This window comes from Durio zibethinus, chromosome 8 (assembly GCF_047325235.1).
Source record: "Durio zibethinus cultivar Kanyao isolate XHJ-2024 chromosome 8, ASM4732523v1, whole genome shotgun sequence".
Lineage (NCBI taxonomy): Eukaryota > Viridiplantae > Streptophyta > Magnoliopsida > Malvales > Malvaceae > Durio > Durio zibethinus.
Genome location: NC_143169.1, coordinates 26,551,209 through 26,571,116, shown reverse-complemented (window position 1 = coordinate 26,571,116; position 19,908 = coordinate 26,551,209). Strand labels below are relative to the sequence as shown.

At 33.9% G+C, this 19,908-nt stretch overlaps 2 long non-coding RNA genes across 2 annotated transcripts; both read left to right on the top strand.

The window, feature by feature from the left end:
• The first annotated feature begins 5,026 nt into the window (after nt 1–5,026).
• LOC149517714 (uncharacterized) lies at nt 5,027–5,787 on the top strand. The gene is made up of 2 exons (XR_016344199.1): nt 5,027–5,224; nt 5,409–5,787. It is a non-coding gene; the product is annotated as an uncharacterized LOC149517714 (long non-coding RNA).
• A 9,712-nt stretch (nt 5,788–15,499) lies between these two features.
• Nucleotides 15,500–19,450, top strand: LOC111278318 (uncharacterized). The gene is made up of 2 exons (XR_002688762.2): nt 15,500–17,841; nt 17,931–19,450. It is a non-coding gene; the product is annotated as an uncharacterized LOC111278318 (long non-coding RNA).
• Nucleotides 19,451–19,908: the final 458 nt, after the last annotated feature.

The following is a 19,908-nucleotide window of genomic DNA, read 5'->3' as shown; positions in this document are numbered from 1 at the left end:
CCCGATCACATGTATTTTCTTTCCCTTTTCCATTCCATTTTCTGTTTTAACTTTTTTTTTTATTTGTTTTATTTTGTTTGTTTTTATTTACTCTTATTATTTCTTATTTTAAATTGAAAAAAAATATCTTACTTATTATTATGATTTTTTTCTTTGTACTTATTTATAAATTTTTTTTTTCAAATAGATTTATGAAATCCACCAAACTATTGAAAATTTTCATAAATCAATTTTCAAAAAATAAAAAAATGGAAAAAAATAAAAAATAATTTTTTCTTCTAAACTATTGAATGATTAATTCAAATTAAATCTTACCAAATTATTGGGAGACTTAATGAATTTTCTCAAAAAGAATAAATTTTTATAAATCTTTTTACAATAAAATCTTACCAAACTATATGAAAATCTATTTTAAAGTAAGTATCAAACTAATAGAAGACTTTACTAATTTTTCTAAATAAAGATATTTTAATAAATCCAACGATGAAGCCTCTTCATAATATGACACTAGTCTTTATGAATACTTTTAAGGTGAAAAAATTAATTCGGCAATTACAAATATTATTAAAGTTTGGATAACTTGAAATCACACTAATACCATCTGTTGGATGGGTGTTGTGAGGGTGTTATAACATTTTTCATGTGTAATTGACTCTTGAACCTAGCATCTGTTTTTGTAGATCATAATCTATATTAGGTGGTCAATTACACATAAACAAAAAAAAATTTGTGGCAACTCCTCTAATCCGTGTCTAGTAGTAGATCTACGGATTTATATGTTATGATAATTTGGCAACTTCGATGAGGATCACGAGAGTCAGACCAGTAAATAATTTCTTATTATTCAAAGCCTTCCTTAATAAATTTGAAATTATTTTATTCCATTCCATTGTTTATATTGGCTTTATTATTTTCCCTCTCATTGTATATACTTGCTTAACTATTCATTTGTCTTTCTTTTTATTCATTGCTTATATTTGTTTAATTACTTATTTATTGCATATATACTTGTCATTCATTTACATAAGCCCTCTACCAGGCTCTACCTTTAGGAGGGAGTGAAGTACTTATACTATCGTAAGATTTTATGTCTTCGCGTGGGCCTACAAAACACTCTCACTCAGATTAGACCTTTTTTGCTTGTACTCACCTTACTAGTCTGTGATGAAATATGATGTAAAAAATAACTTGAGAATCTTTTAAAGGCTATCCAAACCATATATAGTTAACTTTAAGAGCCTAACCATTGATAGAGCCATGTCCTTTCACCGTTTATAGTTAACCCAAATCTATGGTTATGTTGTTATTTTACTTACTTTATAGTGTTTATTCTTTATTTTGAGGTGACTAACTATTTTTTTAATCTTTTTTTATTTCTTTTCTTTTTATGCATATTCATAAACATACATGCAAATTACATGTTATGCTTACTAACCTTTTTTTATTATGTATACATGCATTCATGCATCATTGTATTAATTCTCATGCATAATCTGATAGATCCATAAATATCATTCCAAATTTACACCATAATTGTAGGAAATCAAGGTTTAATGATAGTTCAACACCAATAATACACTCGGGCTAAAGCCAAAAAAATGGAGTAAAACAATGTAGAATGGCTTGAAAGAATAGAAAAAGCTCAGGAGATACTTAAAGAAAAATTGAACAAAATCCTAAAAGCTCTAAAAAAGAAAAATTGAAAAAAGGTAACAGAAGAATGCATCTCACATGAAGATACTGAGCCACTATATCCTTCAGGTTTGGGCCACATTAGACTTAGACCACTCTAAGCTTTTATCAACAACAGACCACATTCTCAAATTTCAATAAAATGAATGTTCAAAGCTATACCAATCTTGTCTTCATTGAAATGGTAGATGAGCCAATCCAAATTCTCAAAATGGATAAGACTAAAAATGAGAAAAAAACTACAAATTACTGTGCTCTTGAAAAATTATAAAATTGATCAAGCAATGAACAGGCTCAAAGAAAGATTATGGGCTATAGAAGGCATTGATTTATATGGATCCATGGATGCTGCCAACTTTTGTTTGGTTTCAGATGTTGTGATTCTTTCAAAATTTAAGTACCAAAATTTGATAAGTATGATAGTACCAAGTGCCTTATTACTTATATCACAATGTATTGTCGTAAGATAATGGTACATGCTAACAATAAAAAACTGTTAATGCATGTGTTTTAGGATAGCTTAACTGGGTCTACTGCAGGGTGATATGTTCAGTTGGATAAAACTCGCATTAAATCATGAAAAGATTTGACTTGGTCATTCATTAACCAATACCATCACATCATAGATATGACCTCTGATCCCATTTCGTTATAAGGTTTAAAGAAAAAATATGTGAATCTTTCAAGGAATATGCCCAAAGATAATGAGATATAGTTGCTTAAGTTCAGCCACCCTTAACTGAAAAAAAAATGATAATTTTGTTTGTAAATACTTTAAAGTCACCTTATTATGAAAAGATGATAGAAAATGCAATAAAAAACTTTACTGATATAATGATCTCATGAGAGATTATTGAAAATACTATCAAGAGTGACAAGCTTAAGGAAGAAAAAATCAACAGTACCAAAGAAGGTGAAATGCCTAAGAGAAAAAGGATGAAGCTCAAGTGGTGAGTTTGAAAGAGCAACAATCCAGAAATTATGCTTTATATCCATTTATATGTTCATCTTGCTTACTATCCAACAGCCAATAATGTTGTGCAAGTTTTTTACCAGCCTTATCTCTCAACCATGAACAATATTGTTGTAAGTCCTTTTCAATAAACTTTTTAAGCACCTGCATATGGGCCCCATCCTATTGTTACACCAGTTTCAAGGTCTAACAATCAAGCGAGTAATTTAAAAAGATCCATGAGCAATCAAAAAAGAGCTTTATTGATCCTATTTTTATAACCTATACTGAACTATTTTCAAAATTGATCAAGAATAACGTATTATCTTTAGTCTTTCTAGAGCCATTAAAGCCATTTTATCTCAAATGATATAATATTAATGCCATATGTGATTACCATAATGGGAATATGGGTCACTTTATAAAATCTGTCCTACTTTCAAGCATAAAGTGCAAAGTTTGATTCAAGCAGGCTCGATAAGCTTCAATGAATTAAAAAAGCTGAATACTTACAGAGACTTTTTGTCTAATCACTAAAGGTATGATTTTAGGAAGGTTGATTGAAACTGATTATCATCTTAGGATTTTTTGAGAATATAAGTTTTTTTTTATGTGTTTGGATTTCATTTTATTTTTTATCATTTTAATAAAAGTGACAGATTTGATACATTTTCATAATATTTTCTCTTTTATGTGAATCACCATTATTAATTTTTACCTCATCATACCTTTTTTTTTTATATCCATTTTTCTATTACAAATAATGAATATTCAGACAGTTATAACGATAACTTAGGATTGGTTTTTGAAAACTTCATTCGATGATAGATGAAATTTGTTGATCCATAGGGACTACTGAATAAAAGGACAAGTTTGAAAAAGAATCTAAAAAATGATGCAACATATAATTTTTGCTCATTCACAAATTTGCTTTTAGTCAATAAAGATTATCCATTGATAGTATTCATGTTCAAAATGAAAAATGATCATATTTATTCTATCCTTTAAAAAAATAATTATCCCTTGCTATCCTATTTAAGTTTATTAAAAATTTTTTTTGAAACCCTAATCAATGATCACCCCACATTGGGGGGTAAAGTTTTATAGATTTATTCATTCTTAGGAGCAAAGCCCTTTTGCACTCAAGTTTTTTGACAAATGAAAAAATGAAAAACGAAAGAGAAATTAATGGCGATAAAATGCCAACACAAAAAAGAATTTTTGATAAGGCAAAATACCAATGTGTTCCACCAAAAAAAAAAAAAAACAAGAAAAAGAAAAATTGAGAGGGTAAAATGTCAAAGTGTTTCACATGAAGAAATGATTCTTGATTTGATTACGCTTCAAATATAATTTAGGCCTATTTTATTTCTTTCTTTGGCACCCTTTACCTTAACCTACGTTACGTCTCTTAAAAGTTTATTTTGATCAAATATGAATTCTTAATTCGGAGAATCATGAATTGAATTGAAACATGTTTGTCATTGGATTGTGTGAAGCTTTGATCAAAGTATCATTGATGAATAAAAGAGTAAAGAGAAATGAAATAATGAAAAAAAGGTGAGCAAAAAAAAAAAGAAGAAGAGGGAAAAAGCAAACAAAAAAATTACAAAAAAAAAACTAAAAAATAAAAATAAAAAACCAAAAAAAAAAGAAAAAAGGTAGACTTAGACTAAAAACCTAAAAAGGCTATTTAAGTGAAGATGAAAACTTATAAAAAAATAATAACTTTATGTGAAAGTCTCCGAAAAAAAGATGATGATTAAGTCAAAGATTAAAGATATTAATGGAATGTATTTTTGAAAGATGATCCTAAGTTTGAGATTAAAATTATTTGAGTAATCATTATTTTAGATGTTGATGTTCTATTTGAATAAATTTCGACATTTTACTTGATAATTTAAAATAAATAATTATTAATATTATATTCGAGATGATCCAAACAAATGATCACTATAAAATTCAAACCCAAAATCTTTTTATAAAAATAAATTACCTTAATCAAACCAATTACTTATTGGTGCTAGCTATAGAATTAACTTTAAAGAAAATTCACTTCCAAGAACCGACAACTACATTTCATAGACAAGCAACTTTGTACTTTAATTTCCGTTCATATCTCAGTCTTTTAACGGGAACCACCAGTGACTAGCCTGCCCTTCTCCCATCTTTTTATTTCTGCACTCTTTTATCTCTCTTCCAAAGTGAAACAACAACAACCCATTTGATGGGTAGCATTGTTTAGGCTCTAATTCAAAACATGGTTCTAAGAGGCCCAAACCTGGAGGCCCAATAACACATCCCAAATCAGATCATTCGGACATTCGGACCTTCTGTTCTGTTTCTCCATCTAGTGAGTCAAGTAAATGAAAGCGAGTCGTCAGGGAGACAGCGCCTGCAAGAGAGACGGGACGATTAGATCAAAGATGAACACTGACATAACTGCTTAGGCGAAACCAGAGTATCCAGTTGTAGACCGAAATCCTCCTTTCACCAAAGTAGTTGGCAATTTCAACACCCTCGATTACCTCCGTTTCGTTACTCTCAGTGGCGTTTCTGTCAGCGTTGGCTACCTCTCCGGTAACCCTACCTTTATCCACATAACAATAATTATGTGATTTCTAACATAGAAATGTAATTGGGTCTTTTCTTTTTCTCTGCGCAGAATATATGTATATAATTCTGAAGTTGACTGAAATGGAGATAGGTTTTGGTTTTTAAAGTTTAAAACCTTTTCTGGTCTTTTGGTCTTTGCTTGGTGCAGGATAAAGCCAGGATTAAAAGGGCCATCAATGGTGATAGGAGGGCTGATATGGCTAATGGGAGGGTTTATGTACGCTTACCAGAACTCAGCGGGTCGACTCATGGGATTTTTCCCTAATGAGGGTGAGGTCGCTCGTTGCCAGAAACTTGGTTTCAACAACTAGCCTTCTTTCTTTCTCCTTTATTCCCTTTTTTGTTATAAATGTTTATGTCAAGGACATTTGGATGATAAATGATTGTCAACAATCAGTTTGCTTGTGCTGATTTCGTGCTGATCAATTCAGGGCCTTTGTCTTGCTGCTGTATTCTTAGAGGCTTTAAAAAATAATTTATGGGTCTAAGATCTCAATGAAATGGAGTTTTACCCCTTTTTCATGTCATTGAATGAATGTTACAAGGCACCAACCTTTTTTCTTTTAAAAAAAAATTTGGTATTGTTTTTCTGAATTGAATTTGGTGGAGTGAACTTCTGCTTATTACGACTGCATGCATCATTCGGATGCAATTGATCACTGCAAACTGATATTCTGTCTGCAGAATAATAAAACCTTTGGAGTTTTCATCGCTGGGTTTTCCTTAACAAGTTAGATTAATTTGAAAATATTTTAGTTGATGTTTTTAGTTGCTTGCTGGTTCCAACTTTCTCACCATCTCTGTGATAATTGGTGTCTTTCTGTTATGCAATTCTCAAAGTTGAAAACCACCTTCTGTAAAGTATGTTATGAGTGACAGTATTGTAGACACCCAATTGGGTCCGGGCCCAGATCAATTGGGCCTGGCCCAAATGGGTAAGGCCCATTTCAATCTTGTATTTTTTTTTTCTTTTCTTTTTCTTCTTTTGTATTTTATGTATTTTATTATTATTATTATTATTATTATGTATATCTTTGTGTATTTATTTTTATTTAGATTAGATTTATATGTATTGTATGTATATAGTTATATATTTATTATTATTATTATCTTTTTTTTTTTTTTTGTAATATATTTTTGGGTTTATCTTATGTTTTTTTTATTATCTGTTAATTTTATTTGATTTTTTTTTTTGAATTATCTGATATTATTTTTTTATTTTTATACTATCATATCTTTTGATTATCTAGTATTTTTTTTATTTATTTTGATTTTAATTCTGGATGGCTAAGATTCAAAGTTGAAGAATCCCACTCTGGAGGGGAATTCAATCAGAAGAGTCCAGTTGGATTCAAAGACTGAATTCCCGTCCAAAGAGGAATTGGGATTGATCAGGAACTCCTGATCAACCCCTATAAAAGGGATCCCCCTAGAACAGAGAAAAACACAGAAAACAGTAAGCAAAGCTACTGATTTGAGAGAAAAGGAGGCGTATAGGAAGCTAGGAAAAGTTTAGGAATGGTCTGGGAGTGAGAAAAAATTTTTAGAAATTTTTGGCGAAAAATTTTTCTGGAAATTTCTGGGAAATTTCCAGAATCCGGCGAAAATTTCGGCGAAATTTGAATTTTTCGGTGAAATTCCGACGAACATTGAAGTTTCCGGCGAACTACCCAGTTTCCGGCGAGGAATCCCAGAAACCGACGATCTTTCGGCCAACTTCCGGCGAAATTTCCAGATTCCGGCGAAAATTTCCAGAATCCGGCACCGGTGTTCTTCAGTTTCTAGAGAGAAGGGAGAGAAAAAGGAAGAAGAGAGAGAGAGGGAGAAGAGCGTTCTGCCGAAAAACGGAGGAAGGTGCCTTTTATACCCTCCCAAAACGACGTCGTTTTGGCCTTAAGTAACCCAGAGGATCCGCGCGTTTTGTCGAACCCGACCCGACCCGGGCGTCGACCCGCTTTTTGAACCGCGCGTGCCAGCCCCCCTCCGAGCCGAGCCGAGCCAAGCCGCAAAGCCGTTCCCCCGAGCCGTTTTCTCTTCCTTGAGCCGAGCCGCGATCCGAGCCGCTCCAGGTTTTTTTTTTTATTATTTTTTTTATTTCTTTGTTTATTTGTTTATTTTATTTTTTTATTTTTTATTTATTAGATTAGGTTTATGTAATATTCTTTTTATTTATTTTTTATTATTTTATTTTCTTTAAATAAAAATAAAAAATTTCTAAAAAAATATATTTTTAGGGAAAAGTTGAAAGTATCAATTTTTCTTAGAAATAAATTTTCAAAAAAAAAGTATTTTTGGGGAAAAGTTGAAAGTATCAATTTTCCTTAAAAGAAAAATAAATTTTCAAAAAAAAGTATTTTTGGGGAAAAGTTGAAAGTATCAATTTTCTTTGAAAATCAAAATTTCAAAAAAAAAATATTTTTTGGGGAAAAGTTGAAAGTATCAATTTTCCTTAGAAATAAATTTTCAAAAAAGGGTTTTTGAGGAAAAGTTGAAAGTATCAATTTTCTTTGAAAATCAAAATTTCCAAAAAAAATATTTTTGGGGAAAAGTTGAAAATATCAATTTTTCCTACAAAAAAAAAATCATTCTTTCCTTCCTTTCTATCTTAATTTTGATTTTGTTTTTTTTCTTTTAAATAATCCGACGACGGAGCCTCTGTAAGTGAAACAATAGTTTTTCTTGCATATTCTTGAGGTGAGGGAATTTTTTCAATTTTTTGCTAAAAGTATTAGAGTCAATTGAGAATAATTTTCAATAATTAATTATTTGATAAAATTTTAAGGCTTTTGGATAACACAAATTTAAGCTGGTACCATCTTTTGATGGGCGTTGTGAGGGTGTTATAACCTTCCTCACACGTAACCGAACTTTCGAACCCTGTTCTGGTTTGTAGACCTGAACCTATTCTTTTAGGGACCCTTAAGCTTAGGTGTTCCTTGAAAGGACAGATTCTTTAGGTGGCCAATCGCACCTAGATAAAAAAGATTGGTGGTGACTCCCTAAAAGTCAATGTCTAGCGATAGATCCCCGGATCTAGACGTTACGACAGCTTGGCGACTCCACTGGGGACCTTGAGAGTCAGGCCAGCAAATAATTTGTGTTATCTAAAAGCCAAATGAAATTGAACCTTGTTGTATATATGTGTTGTTATTCATTCATATTTTATTTACTTTGTTAATTATGTCATTCATGTGCATGTGCATAACATGAGCTCTACACCCGAGCTCCGTCCCTCTAGGAGGGAGTAAAGTACCTATTGCTTTCGTGAGGTCTAATACCTCCGCAGTGGCTAGCGAAACACTCTCACTCAAATTGAACCTTTTCCACTTGTAGCCTGTAATGGGTGAGGATTAGGGTGCCTTACTAGTCTGTGATGGACAAAGATGTAAGAAACAATTTGAGGACCTTTAGACTTTGACCCTAAAACCGCATATAATGAACCTTAAGAGTGCCTAAACCTAGGATAGAACCCTTTCTACCCAATGATAGATATACCTTGAAGTTAAGACACAAAAAAGGTGTTTATCTAATCATTTTGATTGTTTAACTTTGTGTATCATTTTCATTATCATATGTAACATTATGCATCAACATCACTTACGTTTCATCCACGGAACTAACTATGTTGTTTGTCTGATTGTATGCATCTGTATTCTTTTCATGATCATGTTTCAACACAGTCATTTGCATTCATTTCATACTAGATTTCATTCAAAAAATGTACATTTCATTTGTGTATCAAAGCATCATACATAAGGTACAGCATAACATTTCTAATCATAAGTATGGTACTCAAGGTTCGAGGATAGCTCCATCTAGCGAAAACCTTGCTCATTCATACAACACAAGATCCAAAGCAAGGCAAATGGAGGAGGAAAGTTCTCATAGATTTGAAAAACTAGAAAAAGCTCAGGAGAAGATTGAAAATGAACTTAGCAAAATTCTGGAGGCTCTCAATAATATGAATAAAGGAAAATGAGTTGAAGGAAGTACAAGCCAGCAAGAAGTGGCTGACCCATTGTACCCTCCAGGTTTTGGCCCACCTCAAGCCCAGTCTGCCCAAGAGGTCCCACCACAACATTTTGCATATCCAACATGTCCTGGAATGCCATCAGCTTTCAACTCAGGGCAGTATAATAGTTATATAAATCCTGTCTTCACCGAAAAGGTAGCAGAACCAATTCCTGATCTAAATGATTTAAAAGAAAAAGAGAAGGAAAAGATGAGAGTAGAGGCTGAGGAAAGTTTCAAGATTAACATGCTAGAGCAGAGGCTACGGGCTGTAGAAGGATTTAGTTTTTATGGGTCAGTTGATGCTGCTGGGCTCTGTCTAGTTCCTGATGTGGTTATCCCCTATAAATTCAAAGTACCGAAATTTGAAAAATATGACGGTACAAAGTGCCCTAAAACCCACATCATCATGTATTGCAGGAAGATGGCAGCTCATGCACATGATGAAAAACTCTTGATGCATGTCTTCCAAGATAGTCTTACTGGTTCTGCTGTCAGGTGGTATGTTCAGTTGGATAGAACCCACATTCGCTCCTGGAGCGATATGGCTCATGACTTCATCAGCCAATATCGACACATTATCGATTTGGCTCATGATCGTTTATCTTTGCAAAATCTGGAGAAAAAGTCAAATGAGTCTTTTAAAGAATACGCCCAGAGATGGAGGGATATAGCTTCACAGGTACAACCTCCACTGACAGAGAAAGAGACCACAGTGCTGTTTGTTAGCACTTTAAAGCCTCCCTATTATGAAAAGATGATAGGGAATGCAACAAAGAATTTTGCTGACATGATAATCTCTGGAGAAATTATTGAAAGTGCCATAAAAAATGGCAAGTTGAGAGGAGGAGAAACCAAGAAGACATCAGAAAAGAAAAAAGCTCAAGCTCAAGCCGTGAGCTTTGATAGACAACAATTCGGGGGTTATCAACCCTATCCATCTCAAGGTTACTCTCCATACTATCCTGCTGTGAATAACGCCTCATCCTACCCATACCAGCTAGCCCCACAACCATCTTATTCATCCACTTACTGCCTTAACATTCAAGCTCCTGTAAGAACTCAAATTCATCCTACTAACCCAGCAAGTGGCTCACGAGAACAACGGACTACTCGAGAAAAACCTGTATTTGATCCAATCCCTATGACTTATACAGAGTTATATCGAGAACTCTATAATAGCCACTTGATTGCCCCCAGCCATGTGGAACCACTTAAACCACCCTATCCAAAGTGGTATGATCCTACAGCCCGTTGTGATTATCATTATGGAATTACTGGCCATTCTACTGAAAATTGTATTACTTTAAAGTATAAGGTGCAACAGTTGATCAATGATGGAATGGTAAGTTTTGATCAAGGAAAAGCAACAGCACCTAATGTTAGTGTACTGAACGAAAGTCAAGAACAGAAAGGATCCGGAGATTCACAATGAATCGAGGGGCAAGATGTCAATGGAGATAAGGCTGGTTGAAGGTTTCTTCTGTCATTTTGGGATTTCTTTTCAAACAATGTTAGATTTTTTGCAATATGACTTCACTTGTTATCATTTTAATAAAGGCAAGTCAATGCATTTCATTACATTTTTCTCTTTCACTCGACCATTATTCCATGCCCTGTTACCTTTCATGACTTTACATTCCCATTTTCAAATTTCAAATGATGAATATTTAGACAATGGTAACAATAATTTTGGAATTTAATTTTGAGAACTCATTCACAGAGGAGATGATTTGAGCGAAAATAAAGAGGGTAAGCCATTACCAGAGATGAAAGAGATATATCTTGAAGGTGTGCAATCTTTTGTACAAGTTCATGAGCTTTGTTCAATAGATGATGTTCAAGAAAGGTATTCACAATTGAGATGAAAAATGACCATCTTTCTTTTACCATTTGAAAAACCATTTATTGCTACCCCTTTGAGCCTATTATGATTTTTTTTTTCGGAGAAACCCCAACCAAGGATCACCCTCTACACTGGGGGGTAATTTTTGAAAAAATTTTCACAAAAGGTCTCAAAAATAAAAAAAATAAAAAAAATAAAAAAAAAGAAAAAATGCCACACATGACTTAAGGCAAAGTAATGAGAATCCTTTGTGTGAAGCAGTGAAATGATGTGGGGCAAAATGTCAAGCTGCATCAAATGATCCTTTGGTTTTGAACCTTTTTAATACATATTTTGAGCCTATTCTATCCATTTTTTTATGACCCTTCACCTTGGCCTACGTTACAACCTTGAAAAGTTCATTTGGATCAAGTGTGAATACCCAACTTGAATGATCATAGGTTGAGCAAAGATATGCTCATGATGAAGCAATGAAATCATGCTACATGAAAGATATCAACACTGGATGAAAAATGAGAAAAGAGAAAAAAAAAAAAGAGAAAAAATGAGAAAATGAGAAAATAAAAAAATGAAAAAAGAGATCCAAATTGAAAACCTGAAAGGGTGATTTTGGTACCAAAAAAAAAAAAAAAGGGGATCCAGGTCAAATGGCTCATATGAATGAAAGATCAAAGACATCTGAAGATCCCTTAAAGACTGTGGCAGAGTTCGTCAAGCTCAAGATGACTTCAACAGTAAATGAAACGAGTTTTTGAAAAAGAATCCTAGATAATTGTTGAAAATTGTCTGAATATTCATCATTTGGACATACCATTCACCTCAATGACATCCAATTTATTTCCTTTTCCATTTATTTTCTACCAAAATAGATCTCCATTGATTATCTTTACCATAATTCACCTTCTGTTCTCTTATTGTTTCACCCCTAGAATGAATTGAGAAAATGCTTGATTGCATTATATTTGTCAGGATTTGAAATGATAATGAATGAATGAATATGTGCTTAAAAGAGTCTTACATTCATTTGAAAAGAAATCTAAGATGATGGTGGAGACAAAATGAAGAAATGGTAGAAACCTAGAGGAGATGATTTAGAAGGATATATGATGTGATCAAATGAAGAAATGGGGCAGTGATACAACCAAGTGATGAGTACAAGGATGAATTGGTTGAATGGTGGGAACAATCAGTGGACAGAGTTTGTTTTGGAATGGTTAATGCTGAGACACCCATGAGCAAGGACCCAGTGATGGTGGATGAAATTTGTTTTGAAATTTGTTATGAAATTTGCTAGCGCTGAGAAATTCATTGAATGATGGTCAAGGGATGATCGATTGATGAAGCTTATTCCAAAGTATTGAAAAATAGAGCAAGGAAGAATCTGAGCGGAAGAGACAATTAAGAGTCACACTGGTTCGATCTTAGAAGAACAGTGCAATTGGATCCTTGAGGAATCAAAGGGCTTGACACCCAAGAAAGAAAAAAAAAGAGCTTGAGAAACTTGAGTACCATACATTGAACAGGAATTGATTGACCAACATTTGCATAGCATGCATTGAAATCCATATGCATTTGCATAGCATACACTACTTTCAAGAAAGTATAGTGTACAAATTCAAGAAGCAGGGGTGTTCCAACATCCCACATGGAAAAGACAGATATGAAAAGACTTTGCAAGTTTGAGAAGAAACTTGTCAGGTAAGTTCCTAATCCTTGAAATAGGATGTCTCTTGGTATCAGGGTTGATTTATAAGACCTTTGGGCATAATCTCCTGAAATCTCTTCAAACACAACTTTCAACTCCTTCGGACATGATTGTCTAGGAGTATTTACTTTTCAAAGTTCGTTGCCTCTGTTTAGAGGAGCAATTTACTTTTCAAAGTTCGTTGCCTCTGTTTAGAGGAGCAATTTACTTTTTCAAAGTCGTGGTACCTCTGTTTAGAGGAGCAATTTACTTTTCAAAGTCGTGGTGCCTCTGTTTAGAGGAGCAATTTATTTTTTCAAAGTCGTGGTACCTCTGTTGAGAGGAGCAATTTACTTTTCCAAAGTCGTGGTACCTCTGTTTAGAGGAGCAATTTACTTTTCAAAGTCGTGGTGCCTCTGTTTAGAGGAGCAATTTACTTTTCAAAGTTCGTTGCCTCTGTTTAGAGGAGCAATTTACTTTTCAAAGTCGTGGTGCCTCTGTTTAGAGGAGCAATTTACTTTTTCAAAGTTCGTTGCCTCTGTTTAGAGGAGCAATTTATTTTTCAAAGTTTCGTTGCCTCTGTTTAGAGGAGCAATTTATTTTTCCAAAGTCGTGGTACCTCTGTTGAGAGGAGCAATTTACTTTCCAAAGTCGTGGTGCCTCTGTTTAGAGGAGCAATTTACTTTTCCAAAGTCGTGGTGCCTCTGTTTAGAGGAGCAATTTACTTTTCAAAGTCGTGGTGCCTCTGTTGAGAGGAGCAATTTATTTTTTCAAAGTCGTGGTGCCTCTGTTTAGAGGAACTTCGGCAAAAAAAAAAAAAAACAAAAAAAAACAAAAAAAAAACAAAAAAAAACAAAAAACAAACAAAAAAAAAACAAAAAACAAAAAACAAAAACTTAAAAAAAAAAAAATCAAAAAAAAAATGTTGAGTTGAGTCTTAATTGGGTGTCTACGTCTTTGCGCAATTTCTGTTTCACAGAAAATGTGCAAAGAGGAGCAGCTGTAGACACCCAATTGGGTCCGGGCCCAGATCAATTGGGCTTGGCCCAAATGGGTAAGGCCCATTTCAATCCTGTATTTTTTTTTCTTTTTTTTTTCTTTTTTTGTATTTTATGTATTTTATTATTATTATTATTATTATTATGTATATCTTTGTGTATTTATTTTTATTTAGATTAGATTTATATGTATTGTATGTATATAGTTATATATTTATTATTATTATTATCTTTTCTTTTTTTTTTTGTAATATATTTTTGGGTTTATCTTATGTTTTTTTTATTATTTGTTAATTTTATCTGATTTTTTTTTCTGAATTATCTGATATTATTTTTTTATTTTTATACTATCATATCTTTTGATTATCTAGTATTTTTTTTATTTATTTTGATTTTAATTCTGGATGGCTAAGATTCAAAGTTGAAGAATCCCACTCTGGAGGGGAATTCAATCAGAAGAGTCCAGTTAGATTCAAAGACTGAATTCCCGTCCAAGGAGGAATTGGGATTGATCAGGAACTTCTGATCAACCCCTATAAAAGGGATCCCCCTAGAACAGAGAAAAACACAAAAAACAGTAAGCAAAGCTACTGATTTGAGAGAAAAGGAGGCGTATAGGAAGCTAGGAAAAGTTTAGGAGTGGTCTGGGAGTGAGAAAAAATTTTTAAAAATTTTTGGCGAAAAATTTTTCTGGAAATTTCTGGGAAATTTTCAGAATCCGGCGAAAATTTCGGCGAAATTTGAATTTTTCGGGGAAATTCCGGCGAACATTGAAGTTTCCGGCGAACTACCCAGTTTCTGGCGAAGAATCCCAGAAACCGGCGATCTTTCAGCCAACTTCCGGCGAAATTTTCAGATTCCGACGAAAATTTCCAGAATTCGGCACCGGTGTTCTTCAATTTCTAGAGAGAAGGGAGAGAAAAAGGAAGAAGAGAGAGAGAGGGAGAGGAGCGTTCTGCCGAAAAACGGAAGAAGGTGCCTTTTATACCCTCCCAAAACGACGTCGTTTTGGCCTTAAGTAACCCAGAGGATCCGCGCGTTTTGCCGAACCCGACCCGGGTGTCGACCCGCTTTCTGACCCGCGCGTGCCAGCCCCCCTCCGAGCCGAGCCGAGCCAAGCCGCCAAGCCGTTCCCCCGAGCCGTTTTCTCTTCCTTGAGCCGAGTCGAGCCGAGCCGCGATCCGAGCCGCTCCAGGTTTTTTTTTTTATTTTTTTTTATTTTATTTCTTTGTTTATTTGTTTATTTTATTTTTTTTATTTTTTATTTATTAGATTAGGTTTATGTAATATTCTTTTTATTTATTTTTTATTATTTTATTTTCTTTAAATAAAAATAAAAAATTTCTAAAAAAATATATTTTTAGGGAAAAGTTGAAAGTATCAATTTTTCTTAGAAATAAATTTTCAAAAAAAAAATATTTTTGGGGAAAAGTTGAAAGTATCAATTTTCTTTGAAAATCAAAATTTCAAAAAAAAAATATTTTTTGGGGAAAAGTTGAAAGTATCAATTTTCCTTAGAAATAAATTTTCAAAAAAGGGTTTTTGAGGAAAAGTTGAAAGTATCAATTTTCTTTGAAAATCAAAATTTTCAAAAAAAATATTTTCGGGAAAAAGTTGAAACTATCAATTTTCCCTAAAAAAAAAAAATCATTCTTTCCTTCCTTTCTATCTTAATTTTGATTTTGTTTTTTTTCTTTTAAATAATCCGACGACGGAGCCTCTGTAAGTGAAACAGTAGTTTTTCTTGCATACTCTTGAGGTGAGGGAATTTTCTCAATTTTCTGCTAAAAGTATTAGAGTCAATTGAGAATAATTTCCAATAATTAATTATTTGGTAAAATTTTAAGGCTTTTGGATAACACAAATTCAAGTTGGTACCATCTTTTGATGGGCGTTGTGAGGGTGCTATAACCTTCCTCACACGTAACCGAACTCCCGAACCCTGTTCTAGTTTGTAGACCTGAACCTATTCTTTTAGGGACCCTTAAGCTTAGGTGTTCCTTGAAAGGACAGATTCTTTAGGTGGCCAATCGCACCTAGATAAAAAAGATTGGTGGTGACTCCCTAAAAGTTAATGTCTAGCGATAGATCCCCGGATCTAGACGTTACGACAAGTACTATAGGACTATAGGTTGTAAACATATAACTTATGGTCCTGTGAATATTAGTTTCTTTTTTGAGGGCTTGAAAAATGTCATTTTCACTTCTTAGGCGAAAAGATTCAGGTTTTTCAGCTTTTGTTTCCTTGCTGATATTGCAATCTGAAGGATTTTCACAATCCCAATTTTCTGGAATATCAGGTACCTAGCTTCTTGCTTGGGATAATCTGTCTTAATGTTTAGGCGGGCTTACAATTAAAAACATTTCAAAAAGGTAAATATTAATTAGAGATGCATAGAAATGTTTTAAATAGGTCTCATTATGCATAACAGCAATCATTGCCTTTTTTATGAATTAGAAGTATTCTAGCAATCTCTTTGGGTCTTGCCACATCGTAGAAGATTCTCTTTTCCCTGATTTAAAATTTTGCAAAACTTGGGTCTTGAAGATTTTAGCAGGCAGGCTTTTCCCTGCTTGGCAAAACTTACTTATAACTTTTGTGTTAGTTCTATATTGCCTATTGTTGCATTTTGTTTGAAAACAGAAACATGACCACATTTGGCAAAAATAAATGGTTGTTGATGCTGAGAAACATTTCTATCCTGTATCTTATGTCAAAACTACTTTGTCCCCTTTTTCTTCTCCCTGCTTTCATCTTTATGCTGGCCTCTCGCTCGCTCTGTAGGACAGCTAGATATGGTAAATTATCCTGATATTAATTAAATGGATTGTGTATAATTACTAAACATTAGGAAATGAATTAACTTATACCGTGCTATAATACAATATTAAAGTATGTACTGACATTTATGATGGACTGCACTTTCAAGTATCTGCGTGGTGTATCGTTAATATCTTCTTGTTTGATTTTGTATTTTTCGAGTAGATATGGCAGTGGAAAACATATATCTCAAAATCTTGATGAAGCTCAAGTCTTCTCTTTAGAGAAAAACATTCATCCTCATTTCACGTTGCACTGAAAAGCATTTGATATAGTAGAATTTGGGGGACTATAGGTTTTAGTAATATTAATTATGTTTGGAACCTTTGTTTGAAAATCAATGGCATATCCCCCATGGAAGATAGAATCAGGATTCAATACAAGGCATGCAAGACAGGCCACCCTGTAAAAGAGGGGTACCCTTACTAGACTTAAAGATATTAGCATGAATATCAAGGTTTGCATCATTTGATGGTTTTAGTTGTTGGCATTCGAGGAGATTGATTTCTGATGATTAATTTTCTCAACTTTATGGTCTTAAACACCGTGGGCTGGTTACACTTGTTGTGTCATGTATTGTGTCATTTATGTGTTTACACAGAGGGAGAGACTAAAACAAGTTGCTTCCTATTTGGGCAGGGTAGCCATTCACGATATAAGGTGCTTCTTTCTTTCTTTCTTTCTTTCTTTTGATGAAGACTACAAAATGTTTTTAATCATAAAAACAGTTACTCTGTGGGTTCCATGTACCCATTAATGGAAACATAAAAAATTTTCAAATTTATGTTTCTAACTGGAAAAGGAAATGCTTCAACTTAGGGCAAACAGAACAGCAAGTGCATTAGGGGAATTAGATATCCAGAAGATGAGGCAAAAAAGGCCTTGTCATGGCGCTTCAGCAACTCAATTTGTTGATCTCTTAGCTCAAGCGCCTGGTTAATTTGGTAGTCCTTGTGTTTCGAGAAAGGACTGAAATATTCCAACAATGGTAACGGTCAGACCGTGCCAAATACGTGCCATAGCAGCTTGCTAACTGCAAGTGCTTCGCCGGGGAGGCCTAACGTAGGAAGTAAGAAGTAGAAGAAACATGAATTTCCTAAACATGATTGCACTTTCAATGTGCTTTCCTCTTTGAACCAGGATGCGAAGGCTGAGCATAGGAGCATTTTTGACATCCAGAACCTTTTCAAACAAAATCCTGAATCGGATCCTGATCTAAAGGTTGTAAGGAAAATTCTTTTCTAACATCTGTATTCTATCATAGTACAACGGTCGCTGACAACTTTAACCTGGAAAATGGGCTGAACAAGGAGCCCAATTTGTGTAAAGTGGCAGGTGCAGGTCGTTTAGCTGAGCTTGGAACTTTTCTTTACTACCTGACAGGCAGTCAGTCAGGCAGCGAGATAACCTCCCTTTCCCCAAAAAGAAAGGAAAAAGAAGTGTACTTGTGTTTCTGAATTTTCCTCCTCTACTTCTCTAGAGAGTGCACTGCTTAGGGAGGGTGGCTACGTGGTGGTTGAGTCATTGACGTTCAGCCAGGAACGATTCAAAGCCATTCTATTAAAATTCATCCAGTGCAGCTCTGCTCTCCTCTGTTGGATTCAATTTTTCTGCCCCTTTTCTTTTCGATTCTGATGAAATAATTTAGTGACCCCATCCCACCAGTTTGTGTTTCTGGAGCTACTATTACTAACCTCATCCCAACAGCATGTGTTTCTGAAGCTACTTTTTGAGATATGGCCTGTATTTCATGCATTGGCAGAAAGGAGAGGTTATTCCACACGCAGCCCCATAGGGTTTAAAAAAAAAAAAGCCACTAAAGAGTAAAGAGACCAAAATGGTACAAACAAAAATTGTCACATGGGTTCCAAATCCCATCCCATGCATTTGAGAAGGAAAAACTTTTGTTTTGGGCTGGGAAGACGAGGACAAAACTTGAAAAAATCAAGAGATAATTTGCTTTTGTTTTGTTGTGCTCTTTAAAGTTTAATCCTCGTTCAGTCTTAGGCTAATTAGAATACTACTGTTGATTAAGTCCCCCACATGACGCAGGCAGATATGAGTTGTGTAGGTCCCATATTGCTGACGCCATTTGTTGGTTGTCTTGTCTACTTGATTACCTATGGTTTGGCCAAAAAAACAAATACCCATTTAATTATGTGTGTGGTAGGTGAAACAGTCCCTCTGATTGGAATCCAATAGTACTCCTACCATGGAACTGCGGAATTATTCTCATCTTCTGATATGATTTGTAACTCAGTTGATCTAATTAACGATGAACTATCTATTTATATTGTGATATTGGGAATATATGCATATTTTCCTTCCAATTGGGTAAATGGGATTGCCTCCTCTGCACCTATATATGTTGATTTTGTCATAAAATTCTGTTGCCGACACCTTTACACAACAACTGCAGGGAAGGCTTCAGAGCACCGCCCAAAGATGCAGCCAAGGTTAGAGTCGGTTCCTTTAATTATTCATCATCATCTCAATCGCCAAGCTGCTCGTAACTTTTGTTTAGCTACTCTCTTTTTCTGATACTTCCATCTCATGCTGAGGTATTTGAAGATAAGAAAAGTGGGCCATTCATCAGTTGCCTTATGTTTAAAGCAGATACATACACAAGATTCTCCTTTTCTAATCAGTTGTTGGTTATCAATATCAATATCAAATCTTCCATGTATAAAAATATGTACCCAAAGTAACCGATATTGGTAGTAAACCAGCTAGTGCACACTTTTACGCTCAAAACCCTAGTTTTTCAACTCTGTACATTCAAATTGTACTCTGGTCTCTCATATATATATTTTCTTTCTTTCTTTTTTTTTTTTTCTTTGGCAGACCACTCCACAGGCATACATGCTTTGGACTTTTAGTTGGTAAGATTGTAAGATCAATATTATATGACAGGCATAATCATTATTTTTTTGTCTAATTGAAAAAATTTTCAAATGCAATATTGTTAACACTAAACACAGCATGTGCAACTATTCTTGCCACAACTTTGTTTATAATAACATCCACATTTATAGGATATAACTACTATTAAATCTTGGATTAGATGATGAAATATATATATGTATACATATATATATATAGCTACTATTTTCTGATTCATTCATTTTAAAATATTTGATTTCAAAATCTTGTATATTTGTATTTATGTGATTTTGAAAGTTGTGAATCATTATTATATAATTTATATTTGGAAGAGGTCGCATCGCATGTCTTGAATTCGCATTCCCCATCAATTTTGATTATGGTCTATAGATGATTATTGAAGGA